The sequence below is a fragment of the Marmota monax genome, unplaced genomic scaffold, assembly GCF_021218885.2.
Source record: "Marmota monax isolate L192 unplaced genomic scaffold, Marmota_monax_Labrador192_F-V1.1 WCK01_AAM20220418_F8-fsc00170, whole genome shotgun sequence".
NCBI lineage: Eukaryota > Metazoa > Chordata > Mammalia > Rodentia > Sciuridae > Marmota > Marmota monax.
The window spans coordinates 2,545,388-2,557,429 of NW_026692395.1; positions in this window are offsets into that span (position 1 = coordinate 2,545,388).

Sequence of the window (12,042 nt, forward strand, 5' to 3'; positions counted from 1 at the left end):
TTGTAGAGTTAATTAACTTTTCCTATTCCTGGATCACCTACGTTGCAAGCCTGTAGGGTAGGTTCTCTGTCTCTTTCCATTGTATCTGCCACAATACTGGGCACACAGCTGGGCTCAAGAAACAAATAATGGTTTTGAAAATTCAGTCAGGAAACATAATTCAGAATCCATGGACACATGGGATCTGTAATAATGACAAAAGAAAACTTGGTTATCTGAGTGGACAGGCTTCTTCCCAGAGCAATAAATGTCACACTTTAGAGTGCATCAGAATCACCTAGAGAGCTTGCTAAATCAAGATATTTGGGCCCCATATCAGAGTTTCTAATTCTGTAGGTCTGAAGTGAGGCCCAGCTATTTGCAAGGCACTGTATTTCACATTCCTTCTTTAATTTCTCATACAGTCTTATGAAATGGGTACTATTTTGTTGTTGTTGTTGAGGTACCAGCGATTAAACTTAGGGGCACTCAACCACTGAGCCACATCCCCAGCCCTGTTTTGTATTTTATTTAGAGACAAGTTCTCACTGAGTTTCTCAGCGCCTCGCTGTTGCTGAGGCTGGCTTTGAATTTAGATCCTCTGGCTTCAGCCTCCGGAGCCGCTGGGATTACAGGCGTGCACCACAGAGCCCTGGGAAACGGGTACTATTTTAATTCTTATTTTTGACATGTAATAATTGTACATATTTATGGGGTGGTGTGATGTTTCAATGCAAGTGTACATCGTGCAACAATCAAATCAGGGTAATCAGCATGTCCAACTCCTCAAACATCAATCATTTCTTTGTGGCGGGAATATTAGAAAATCCTGTCTTCAAAAGAAAACAAAAAACTCTCTTCTAGCTCTTTTAATATGTACAAAATCATTACTAACTATAGTCACTCTATTGTGCAACATAAGACCAGAATTCATTCTTCCTATCTATGGTAGTAGTATTATTTTAATCTCGATTTTATAAATGGGTAGATGGACCGCAGAAGCCTAGCCCGGGTGGTCTAGGTAGGTGAGGCACTGGACACTTCCATTGTCTCGGAGGCGTGGGGGGGATTGCGTGTGTGAGCGCTGGGATCAATACACCTCTTCTTTCTTCCAGTATATAGAGATCTAAAGGAGAAATTCCTTGAGAAAAAGAAAAATATGAAGGCTACCTACTCTGATCTTCTGACCCCATCTGGTGGTTCTTAAGTCCCACGAAACCAAGCACTGATTCATTGTCTCCCCCTACTGGTGAGAATGATGTGGTGAGCCCAATCGCCTCTGGGATCAGTTTGTCTGAGGTGTTTTTTTCTGGTGGCAGTTGTCCGGAAGCGGTTCTGAGACGGTGGCTCTTAGGCGGTTAAACTGAGGCGGTTAGTCCCCTCTCCCTCCGCCTCTCATCTTTGTTTTATTTAGTTTTGTTTTACTTTTCATTTGTCCTGTTTTCATTTAGGATTTGTGGAGAACTCTTTTCCGATTCTTAGCTTTTATTCTAATCCCATCTGGGGCTTCGTAAAGGGACAACTTTATTTGCGAGCCATTACAAGAGCCTTTTTTCTTTATATATTTATAAGTAAATAAGCATATTTTGTGTCAGGATTGGAGATGTGGGGAGAAAACTGGCTGAGGGAACTAGCAGGCTAATGGGAACTTTTTTTTTTTTCTTTTTCCTGTCAAACCAACAAACTTTTCCGGAACATCTGACAAAATAACCTTTTAAAAGTACTTAAATATAGTATGAATTGGTTATAAAGCCCTTATTTTTTTTTTGCCTTTAGATCGTATTTTTATCACTGAATGAATGTTTTAAACTTTTTGGAAACCTAAAAGGGGATCTGGAAGTGAAGCCTTTCGGGTTCCCCAATGGCACTTGTGAGTGTTCTCCCTAAAGATTCCCCTGATTTTAGGGACATTAAGTAGGGTGAAGATGAGCTTCATCGTGGACTTTGACTTGCAGTCGCACTGTGGGGACGACAGGCTTAGATCTCCTGTACTTGCTCTTAAATCAAAATGGTGAATCAGGGTAGTTATTTTGTGTATTCACTAGGGGTCGCGGCTGTCAGAAAACCTCGGTCTCCTCACAGTACAAGATGGCTCCCTTAAAAAAGGCGGTTTTGAGAAGCGGTTCCTCAAATTAAAAGGGAAATTGGTGATTGCCCCTTGATAGAATCACTCTCAGTCCTGTGTGTGTGTGTGTGTGTGTGTGTGTGTGTGTGTGTGTGATTTATTGATAGGTTTCTTGAGTATTTCTGTCATAAAGATGTTTATACTTTCCAGGAAGGCAGCGACTATTGAACTCTGTATAGGACTCAGTAGTGGCTCTTGTACTTAATCACCGAGTTAATTACTCTTAGTGGTATTAAGATGATTACAACAGCTGGGCGCAGTGACGCTCGCCTGTAATCCCAGCGGCTTGGGAGGCTGAGGCAGGGGGATTGCGAGTTCAAAGCCAGCCTCAGCAATTTAGGGAGGCACTTAGCAACTCAGCGAGACCCTGTCTCTAATGATACACACACATACACACACACATCCATATACATATCTATAGATATAGATATGTATACATATATACATATATAGATATAGATATATACATATATATACACACACATATATAGATATATATACATATATAGATAGATATCATATTATAGATATCATATAGATATATATCTATATATAGATATATCTATATACATTTATAGATAGACATCATATATATTATATATAGATACGTAGATATATAGATAAATATCATATATATTATATATCATATAAATATGATATATAATATATAAAATTAATATATTTTATATTATATATTATATATAAATGATCTGGGGATGTTGCTCAGTAGTTAAGCACCCCTAGGTTCAATTCCCAGTACCAGAGAGAGAGAGAGAGAGAGAGAGAGAGAGAGATGATTATAATACTAGTGATGGTGTTGACATTAGTAGTGGGCTTAACAACTTATGTCCTAAAATGCTTAGCAGTTTTATATTCCCCTTGTGAATTTATAAGTAAATTCACTTATCACATTCTGCCTTGGGTTGTAATTCTTTCATTATGAGTATTTCCAAATACAGAACTATTTGTGGAAAATGACTGTGTTTTATTCATTTAAATTTACCCTGTGAAAGATAGAACAAGGTTCATATAAATAAGTGCTTGAGGATATTTACGTAATAGAAAATTACTGGTGATAGTGGTTGTTGAAGAATTGTTATGCCCTGAACCAGACAGAAGTATTTGGACAAAGCTAAAAGCATTTGAATCACCCTAATACAAATGGCCTGAATTACTGTAATAACTTCCTAACTGAATCTACTCTTTCCTTGCCACTCTACAACAATCTTTTATTTATTTATTTATTTATTTATTTATTTATTTATTTTTTGGTACCAGTGATTGAACCTAGGGGTGCTTTACCACTGAGCAACATACTTAGCTCTTTTTATTTTTTTATTCTGAGATGGGGTCTTGCTAAGTTGCTTAGGGTCTGGCTAAGTTGCTGGGGCTGGACTGGAACTTGCAATCCTTGTGCCTCAGCTTCCAGAGTCACCTGGATTACAGGTGAGTGCCACAGTGCCTGCCTCTTTTTTTTTTTTTCTCTTTAAATGAACTGATATATTTTATTAGCTACTGCTAGTTCTATAATCTATAATTACTTCATTGAAATATAATTAACATATGCTATAATATGCCCATTTAATGAATACAATTCAATGATTTTTAGTGTATTTAGAATTGTGCAACCTGGTGTTTGTGATAAGCCATAAGGCAAAATGAGCTAGTCTTAAGATCCAAATCCAAGTTCCTAGATGCTAGCCAAGGGCCAAATTTGCAGGCAGAATTTTCAAATGATAGTATTTTGAGGTCTGATAAATTAACTCTTTTCTGCACAGATTTTGGTAGGGATTCGGTTGATTCTATAAATCAATCCGAGGAGTATTGCTTTCTTAATGTGATATAATCTGATGAATGTGGGATGTCTGTCCATTTATTTAGGTCTTTAATTTCTCTCAGTGATGGTTTGTGCTTTCCAGTGTACACATGCTGTACCACTATTTGTAGAATTTGTTTCTAAGGATTTTATTCTGGTTGATGCCATTGTAAATGGAATTGTTTTCTTAATTCATTTTCAGATTGTTCCTGACCAGTGCATAGAGATTCAATTGATTTTTGTTATTGATCTTATGTTCTGCACCTTGAGTTGTTTCTTAGGTCTAATGGTTTTCTTTTCGTGTGTGCATATTCCTTAGAATATATATGTGTATATACACATATATATTCTCTCTATATATATTCTCTATACATTATTTATATATATATAGCTAAAATCTGTTTGTTAGTAGATAACTAAGGTTTTCGCTCCTGTATTCATGAGGGATACTTGTCTGCAGTATATATGGTTTTGATACCAAAATAAGAAGGTTCTCATTAATGATTTGGTGTGATCTCTCCTGTTCTGTTTTTTTTTTTTTTTTTTGAAGAGATAGGTGTAGAATTGGTGTTATTTGTTCTTTACATGTTTGTTTAATTTGAAAGTACAGTCATTTAGGCCTGGGGATTATTTGGGGGGATTTTAAAATTAAATTTTAATTTTCTTTAAAACTTTGAGGCTATTCAAATTATCTATTTCCTATTGAATGTGTGGTGACAGTTTGTGTTTTCCAAGGAATTGGTCTGTTTCATTTGCCAAATTTCTGAGTCTATAAGGTATATAAGTATCTCTATTATTCTTTGGATGTCAATAGAGTCTATAGTGATATCCAATTTCATTTCTTTTTAAAATAGTTTTATAGAAGTCTAATTGATATACAAACAACTATTCATATTTAATATGCCCATTTTTTGGTGCTGGGAATAGAGCTCTGGGGTACTTAACTGCTTTCTATAATCTATAATCTATAATAACTACATCTTCATCCACGCCACCCCCACCCCCATTATTCTTGAGAGAGGGTCTTGCTAAGTTGCTTAGGGCCTCTGTAATTTGCTGAGGCTGGCTTTGAAATTAAGATCCTTCTGCCTCAGCTTCTGGAGTCCCTGGGATTACAAGACTGTGCCACTGTCCCTGACTAATATGCACAATTTAATGAATTTGGGCATATGTAAATTTCCATGATATCATCACCACAATCAAGGTCATAGATGTAATCCAACACTTCCCAAAGTTTCCTTGTGTCCTTTTTTTAAAATAATTTTTTTAGTTGTAGTTGGACACAATATTTTTATTTATTTTTATATGGTGCTGAGGATCAAACCCAGTGCCTCACACATGTGAGGCAGGTGCTCTACAAATGAGCTACAGCCTCAGCCCTCCTTGTGTCCTTTTGTTTCTGCTATTGTTGTTTTTTGGCAAGAACACTTAACATGAGATATAGTTTCTTAAATGTTGAAGCACACGATACCATACTGTTAACTAGAGGTACTATGTTGCACAGCAAATCTCTCTAACTTAATCATCTGTTCTCTCTCTCTCTCTCTCTCTCTCTCTCTCTCTCTCTCTCTCTCTCTCTCTCTCTCTCTTTCTTTCAGTACCAGGAATTGAATCCAGGGGTACTCACCCACTGAGCCATGTCCCCAGACCATTTTTATATTTTTATTTTGAGACAGGGTCTCACTAAGTTGCTTTGGTCCTTGCTAAATTGCTGAAGCTGGCTTTGAACTTGCAATACTCCTGCCTATGCCTCCTGAGTCTCTGGGATTACAGGCATGTGCCACCATCCCTGGCATCTGTGCCATTTTGGGGGGGAGGTACTGGGATTTGAACTCAGGGGCACATGACCCACTGAGCCACATTTTCAGACCTATTTTTGTATTTCATTTAGAGGTAGGTATTGCCATCTATCCTAGCTGGCAACCTAATGCTGGGTTCACAAAATCTGACTATTCCAATAACTTGAGAAAACAGCAAAGAAAGCATGCAAACACACAGAAGTAATTTTTCAAAATCTGAGGATGGGTCTGTGAACTTAGGGGTCCTGGAAAGAGACAGAGCCACTGGAATTCTTTATTTTTATATAGGGGACATACAAGGGGAGGTTCCATGGAACATTCTATCCCCAAAGTCTAACTCAACCCCACTGGGTAATGCTTACTCCTGGAGCTACGAGTGGGGGTAAAGTCCAAGTTATTGTGGAGTGCAATAATTAATTGTTCAGTATCTCTTGCTCAGGACTAAAGGGCATGTATTTCCAGAGTGGCTCCCAATATACTCCCCCTTCATTCTTTGAAAAAAGTAGAGTTCCTGAATTCTTGTTCTGAAGGCACGCCCCCCCCCCCATGATTACAATTCAAGAGAGGATTAATAGTAAAAAGAACAGTCCAATAATATATCATGCAGAATGTTTTAGTATGTTTCCAGGATTCAAACCATTTAACTCTCGAAGTATTTGATCAGCTAAAGAGGTAGAATCCGAAAAATCAATCTTACTTTTTTGTATATCTTGAATATGATGATGTTACTCCAAAAGATCTGACCTGTTATTATTGTTCTGCCAAATACCTAATAAATGGTTTCTAACTTTCTCTCAATCCCATTGGGAAGCATTGTATTTGACATCAGTAACACACACATACTTATAATCGGCATGACATTTGAGACTTTTCTTGAACTTTAAAGCAGAAAACTCATTACCAATATTTATGACAGTAGCTTCTAAAGCATTTAGCTTAGTTTCAATACTTTCATCAATATTGATCTGATTATGAAGAGCTTTGGAAATGTTCTGAGCCAAATTATTAAGAAAATCTCAAATTTTGAGATATGGCCACTGAAGCTGTGACCATGGAAGCAATAAATGAAACTAAGCCAGCCACTCAGAGTATTCCAAGTCCAAAAGCTCGCTTAGGTCTAGACAGATGGGCATGTATTTGTTGTAAGACTTGAGAACCAGCATCAGCATACAATGGCTCTGAGACATTAGCTGGCAATAAGACAAAAGAGAGCTGGTGAAGTATCAATGTTCCCTTCCCTCTATTATATCTGGTGATACAATTAGTTACATTAAGTGTATTATAGGCTACAGATATTTATCATCTTTTCTTTGACTTTAACATCTCTAGTAATTAAAACATAAGGGGATTGAACTCAGGCTCACAGGTCATAACAAGAACCTTCCTTACAATTTCTGCCTACTAAGTAAAGGCTTGTCAGTAAAATATAAAAATTCTGAGGCTACAATCAAACACCAAACATCTTTTTGGATACCTACCTTTGCTGAAGGTCAAGATGTTACTAATAAATCCTCCAGGGGTCACAGCAGCACCCTTGCATAATTGATTTTTTTTTATTATTGGTTGTTCAAAACATTAACATAATTGATTTTTGTCAATTCTAGGAGACCAGTCTAAAATATACCCACTATTTCTAGATACCTTATGTTATACTGGCAAGACATTTGCACAATCCATCCACTTAGGAAAGGTTCCAATTTCTGTTGTAGAATAATTAGGGCAATAATACATTGGTGGATATTTTATGTAAATAATGGGCCTGTATAGGAAAATTCTATTTCAGCAATCTTTCTATTTTGACAATTGTCCAGATATATAGTCTTAATTTCTAAGGACATGCATGATTGGCTGGTTTAGGTTTCTCATATGCTGTCTTTTCTCAAAATATACTCCCAGTCAGCCTGCTTACCATAGGATCAACATATAGATATAACTGACCATTATAGTCAGTACAATTAATCTGGTTTCATGAGTGGTCTTTCCAGTCCACACTGAAAGGCATATTAAAGTTGGACCTGAGAGACGGGTCCACAGAATTCTCTTCATAAATTTTACTTACCTGACAAGCTCGTGAATCTACATGGCTGTAAACTCTGCAGCTGGAAATTTACCTTCCTGTGCCAGGTTTTTCAGTCATTTTCACAATGACAGGTGTAAACTCTCCTTTGAAATCTGATTTAATTTACTTAATCATGTTCAGCAGTAGTAAGACTCTCAATATTACAATTTAAGAAAATTTTTGAAATATTTGTAAGATCTAGTGTGTGCATATAGGGTCCTGTTTTTACCTTTTCTCTTTTTAATAAATTGAATAAAAGGCTGGTATAAGTCATAATATCATTAGTTTTAAGTTATAGATAATAGTAGACATATTTAAATAATAAGAAAGGATCTATTATCTTTAACTGGTCATAAAACTTTGCAAAGGTCACTTAAAGGGACTATGGCAAATATAAACTTAGTCTTTATTAATTATATGACTTGATTTTGACTTTAATAGAATTACCAAAAATGGAAAATATAATAAGTTGTATAGAAAATTTGTACTTTGAAATTAGCTTCAGATTAATTTAAATAATTATCTTAATTTGAGATGAGGCTAGAGAGACAGAGTTTTTAAATTAGCAGTGGTGGTCTTTACTAGGGGCATGAGAACAATATAGATATCTATCCAAAATAGGAAGTACACATGTTAAATAAGCCTAGAGAAGATATTTGGTTGTTTTATTTTAACCATTACCAAGGAATGAAATAGAAGAATGAAGAGTATTTTATTTACCAATCTATGAAAAACTATTATTATTGTTATCACACTTAGTGTTGACCTAAGTATGGAGAGTTAGTATCAAATATTAATGGGTAAGAATGAATCAACAACAGTATGGTTTGAGGCAATTATCTAGTTTAGAATTTTATATGACATTGACCTACCAATGACATTTTGAGGGATCTATGTCAAAACAATATTTGCATATAAAGAAACAGTTGTTTGAATATCCTTAATAACTTTATTTAATGTAGCAAAATTTGCTCTATTAATTATGTTTAATTTATGACTTCACCAATTTTAAAAACATCAAAGTGTCATGTAGGCATTGTCTTGTTTTTAGTTAAGGCAGAGAATGGGCCTGTCACATTTCAAGCTTTCCATTGGGACAAACTACCGGCTGTTGAAGTGATTGCCATAAGCTGTCTGTCCAATATTTCAGGGGCAATCATTTTCAGAGATGTACTTCTCAGTGATAAACTGTTAACAAGGGCTCGAGATAAGGCCCCGTTTCAAAGTTTAAAGGCTTCTAAAGCTTTTTTATAGCTTAAAAGATAAATAAATAAATAAGAGGAGTATTTTTACCCAGGTAGCTTATTTTTCTTGGGGCTAGGATTGCATTTTAATCTATTTCTGTTTGAATGTTTTTATTTCTTCTAGTTGATCTGTGTACAAATTGTGGGGTAACAGTTAAATTTGGCTAGGATTATGCCAATTTCTGTAATCCTTTGAAATTGGGTGGCCCTCTATAAATTTAGGGTGCTATTTTTAGAGTCTCTCCATGAAAACAGTAGGATTTTTGAAAAGGCTTACTAAAATTATTTTTTTAATATTTAGTTTATTTGTTGGGTATTGATCTGTTTTGTGGTCCAGACAGATTATCAGGTTTGTCCCTATATTGTGCTATGGGACAATTGTTAAGATAAATATCCCCAAAACTGTTTTTTGGGTGGTCTTTTACCTTAAAATTTAGCTGAGTACTAGTATAATATCTTTTTTGGTGAGGTCAGACATTTGACATAAATTTTGAAACACTACAATACATGTATTTGGGCCTTTTAAAAAAATCTCTCTGAATTTGTTTTAGTCTATATCAAGTCTGAGAGGTTCATGTTGATCTTACTTTCCAGTAGGCAATTTTTAAAGGCCTTGTCTCATGAGTGATTGAGGCCAGATTTAACAATAAATGAAAATAAGATAACCTTTTATTAATCCTTGTAATTTCCCAGTATATAGACTAAGCTGATTCATCTTGATGTTGTATGCAAATGGACAATTTAAAAGAAACCTTTAATCTCTTCCTGAGAGAAGGTCTCAAAATATCCCTGTACTTTATAATAGTGTCCTTTAAATAGATGTCTCTAATTGTCTTTAAAAATTATAATTAAGTTTACTTCCCAGAGTAGGAAGTGACATACAAGTCTTACAATAGGTTCAGTCAGAGAATCTCAAATGATATAAACAAATTTCCAATAAAGTTTTTAACTTTATGGTTTAACAATAACAAATGGAAGAATTAGCAGTAATTATTGAAATCAATTAAATCTTATTCTTAAAATGGAAGTTTCAAAATTGGAACAATTATTGTTTAATCAAGGATGTGTGAATTGGATTCACTAAAAATTGGTCCTTGTCTTAAACAGTAAGAATTACTAGGTAATCAATGACCTTATTTAATGAAAATAACTCAACATGTCAATGGTTTTTTTTATCATGTCAAAATATGGACAAAATCTTGGTTCATATCAGTATAATAAAATAGGGGGGAAAAGATATGAAACATATAAAAACTGATCACTTATATATTTATAGTCAATCCAGCTACATATAAGTCTGACTTTTAATTAGTTTGGACTTTTATCTCACTGTCTAGATAATCATATAAAGATTCCTTTATTAAGGGAAATCTTTTTTTTACCATAAAAGTCTTAAACATATAATGATTCTTTTCTTTTACCAAAAGATAATTTCTTTTTTCCTCTTATGACTCTCCGAAGTGTGTTTCTTTTCTGTTGAAGCATCTTCTTTTCCTTCTATAATTCTTACTGGGCTATATTTGGAATAATTCCTGTAAATCTCAGAATCTAAATAATTATTATCTTTTAATAAGAAGAGATACTTTAAATGAAACACCTTTTGGATATCTCTGTTTATAAAATTTTATCTCTATTTTATAGTAAATTAATTTATCTTAAATGCCTACTCCTGGAGCTACACCTCTTGCTAGAGATTTGTCAGATTTTGATCTTTTGAAAGTCACTGCCTTTTTAGAGGGGGTATACAGGGGATTGAATTCAGGGGCACTCAACTACTGAGCCACATCCTCAGCCCTATTTTGCATTTTATTTAGAGACAGGGTCTCACTGACTTGCTTATCGCTTGCTTTCCATTGCTGTCAAAGTAACAGCTTTTTATATCATTGGTTTTCATTATTAGTTTTTCTGTTTTCAATTTCATTGATTTCTGCTTTTTGCTTTATTATTTTCTACATCATGCTTGCATGGTTTTATTTTGTTCTTGGTTTTATAGTCTGAAGTGGAAGCTTAGAGTATTGACTTTTAGATTTTTCCTCTTTTCCAATATAAATGTGCTGTAAATTTCCCTTTCTGCACTACTTTAGCTGTTTCACACAAATTTTGATACATTGCATTTTTCTTCATTCAGTGTAATTTTTTATTTGCATTAACACTTCATTTTTTATTCATGAGGTGGTATTGTTTAGTTTCCAGTTTTTTTGGAGATTTTCCTGTTATTTTTTTAAACTGATTTCTAGTTTGAGTCTATTATGGTCAGTTATGACTTCAGGTTTTTTTTTTTTTTTTTTTTTTGGGTACTGGGGATTGAACCCAGGGGCACTTAACCACCAAGTCACATCCACAATTTTTTAATTTTAAAATTTGTTCTAATTAGTTATACATGATAGTAGAATGTTCCCCAGCCATTTTTATTTATTTATTTTTTATATTGAAAACAGGGTCTCTAAGTTGCCAAGGCTGACTTTGAACTTTCTTTCTTTTTTTTTAATAATAAGAAAGATCATTTATTTCTTTTCAAACACAATGTAACAGAAGCCAATGCAATAATATTAAGTTCTGAAAGAACAAAATGATCAACCCAGAGTTATATATCTACCACAATATCTTTTGAAAATTAAGATGAAATACACAAATTACAATAGCCAAAGTATGGAACCAGTCTAGGTGACCATCAACAGATGAATGGATAAAGCAAATTCAATTCCTTCAATAGATAACAAAGATATTCAAACTGTCAACTCCTTTTAGTATCATTATCGGTAATTGTATCTCAACGATTTTTTTTCTTTTCATCTAAATTGCCAAATTCATTGGTAAAAGTAATTAATGGTATTCCCTTAACTTTTTTTTTTGATTTAGGAATATTTATTTATTTTTTTAAAATATTTTTTTATTGGTTGTTCAAAACAATACAAAGCTCATGATATATCATCTTTCATACATTTGACTCAATTGGGTTATGAACTCCCATTTTTACCCCAAATAAAAATTGCAGAATAGCAGAATACAACAGTCACTAA